This window comes from Solanum pennellii, chromosome 4 (genome assembly GCF_001406875.1).
Source record: "Solanum pennellii chromosome 4, SPENNV200".
Classification (NCBI taxonomy): domain Eukaryota; kingdom Viridiplantae; phylum Streptophyta; class Magnoliopsida; order Solanales; family Solanaceae; genus Solanum; species Solanum pennellii.
Genome location: NC_028640.1, coordinates 64,419,631 through 64,422,816, shown reverse-complemented (window position 1 = coordinate 64,422,816; position 3,186 = coordinate 64,419,631).

Sequence of the window (3,186 nt, the reverse complement as noted above, 5' to 3'; positions counted from 1 at the left end):
TGAAGGAATATTGATTGTATTCAAGTGTTAAGGGAATACATGGGAGATATATATAGGAGATATAGGAAGGAGTACTAATCCTAATAGGACTAGGATTAAGGAGTACTAATCCTAATAGGACTAGGATTAGTACACAGTAAATACTAATATTATTTTATACTATTTATTTAATACTATCTGTTATTACTTCTACGTACAAATACGAACCGTAAAATACAAAATGTATATTATACTATCCAACATTACCAAAATAATTAATAAAAAAAAAATTAACAGGGTCGAAAAGATTCTAGACCACTACCAACACAGGTTAAGAAGATCATAATTTCAGATTCCAAATCTGAAAAATATAACTAAAATAAGCATACAATCTTGTATTTAAATCATTGTTGTACAAGAAGTCATGTATCCAATAAGAAAAATGAAACATATACAACTCTTGCGGAGGAAAATAATGGGTGATAAGTACTACACCTATTAAGCAAAATGAAGCATAAACAATGTTGTATTCTTATAAAGATTCAACATTCATTATGACATAACTATTTAAATCATTAGTATATAAAAATGTACACGTACCCAATAAGCAAAATGAAGCATAAACAAGTCTTGCAGAGAAAAATGGCTACCTCCTCCGAAAAATTTTGATTTCTGATTTGAATGATAAATTATTGATATTTTTTATAATGTTTAGAACTTATAGGTATGAATTAATCATATATTTTTTAAAAATAATCAAATATTTTTGTTAAAAATTTGGGGCCAAACAGATAACTTCACCCAAATATTTGAGTTCTTTTAGTGCCAAAATGAAACTTTGAAAGAGATTACACATCTATAAACAATAACCAAAGAAAAAGTATCTACAAGATAAAAGTTAATAAGAAAAAAATAGTGAAAAACTTCTTTAAAAAGGTGCACCAGAGAAAAAGAGAGAAAGCATATATATAAAAGTTTTTTAAAAAAGATAAAAATATTTATATTTTTATTTTTTAATTAGAGGAAAATTATTTATTAATTGGATCAGCAATTACATAGTTATGGTATTGCAACATTGTTCCAGCAGTTGGATCAATTGCAATTTGTTTTTAACTAATGTTTTGTATCCTAACAAGTCACGATAATAGTTATGATTTTGAGTTGAAAAAATATATTTTTATTTTTATTTTTATTTTTTTAAAAAAAACTGTCACATTACATATGAAAATGCATTCGGCAATTGTAGTTGAAGAACAACTTATTTCTCGTAGTGTTCTTCTTCTTGATTTTTATTTTTCATCACAAATTAAATCTCTAATACTTTATTCAGGAATTCTACGTATTAACATCTCATATCCATAATCAATGAACCTTTAAATAAAGGGAAAAGGGTCTGATATACCCCTCAACTTTGTCATTTAGAGCTGATATACCCCTTGTTATGAAAGTGGCTCATATATACCCCTACTTGTAAACAAATGGCTCACATATACCCTTTTCCTCTAACGGAAATGAAAAAAAATAATTTTAATCTAATTTTTTATTATTTTTTTCTAAAAAATATAATCTCATATGAGTAAATTTAATCCTCGTCAAATATATTTTTTTTGACTTTTTTTTGTTTCAATGACTAATTTATAATTATTATTTTGATAATCAAATTTATTTATGTTTCACTACTATTCTGGTAAAACTTATTGTAGATGACCAAATTTTTTTCTTCGAATACAAAATTAAATTACAATACACAAAAAAAAATAGTTTAATTTTTTTTCTTTAAACTAAGGAATGAATGAAAAAAACAAAATAAGAATAAGAAACTCAAATAAATATAATAAAAGAAGTCAAAAAATAATTTATGTATGAAAAAAAAATAAAATATACCTTGAACTTTGATAGAAGAATCATATATACCACTAAATAATTTTTTTAAAAAAATTAGAAGTAATAAATATAAATTTAAAACTAATTTTTTAACTTCCGTTAAATGAAGGGTATATGTAAGCCATTTTGTAATGGCAGGGGTATATGTGAGCCGTTTGTATAACGGTAAGGGCATATATGAGCCACTTTTATAACGAGGGGTATATCAGCTCCAAATGACAAAGTTGAGGGGTATATCAGACCTTTTTCCCTTAAATAAATTTAGTTATTACTTCCAAATCAAAATAATAAAATTAAAAATTAAAATTTAGTTTATTCGCCGAAACCCATTCCAAACAAACACAAAAATTTCAATATCCAACACCTTCACAGGCTCTTCTCTCAAAAGTTAATTTTAATTTCACATTCTAGAATTTAAACACAAATTAGAATATTTTCAAAGTGGAGCATAAAAAATTCAATTGGGTCAATCTTTTTTAGTTATATTTATTTCAATGTTTAAATTTGATTTGCTACTTTCTATCAACATTAAGAAAAGAAAGAAATTGAGTTGAAAAATTATGACATGACCATATATTACTTTTCAATGAACGTTTAAATAAATTTAATTATTACTCCCAAATCAAAATAATAAAATTAAAAATTAAAATTTAATTTATTCACCGGATCGGAACCCATTCCAAACAAACACAAAAATTTTAATATCCAACACCTTCATAAGATCTTCTCTCAAATGTTAATTCTAATTTCACATTCTAGAATTTAAACACAAATTAAAATATTTTCAAAGTGGAGCTTAAAAGATTCAATTGGTCATAATTTTTTTCAGTTATATTTATTTCAATGTTTAAATTTGATTTGCTACTTTCATCAACATTAAAAAAAAGAAAGAAATTGAGTTGACAAATTATGACATGTCCATATATTACTTTTGGTATATCCTTCATAAGTCCCGAAAATGAATAAAAGGTATAGCAATGAACCTTGAGAGAAATTGTAGGGCATATGATAAAGATATTGGTCATAGAGACTTTTACTCATTGGATATTTCTTTTACCGTCTTTTTTCTTGAAGGAATGTTAATGTATGAAAAGTGAGTTTGATAATGGTGATATTCTTAATGATAATGGAGGGTTGCTATTGGGGTATATAATAATAAAAAAAAAAAGTAGAAAAAATAATTCAGTTATTACATTTATTTGGTGACATTGACATGATACTGCCATGGCATGTGCGTGTGTTACACCGCAATATACCTGACTAACTATGTTATTTTAGGATGAAATTTTATTTTCTTAAAAAATAGTTCAAGGGATTAATAGC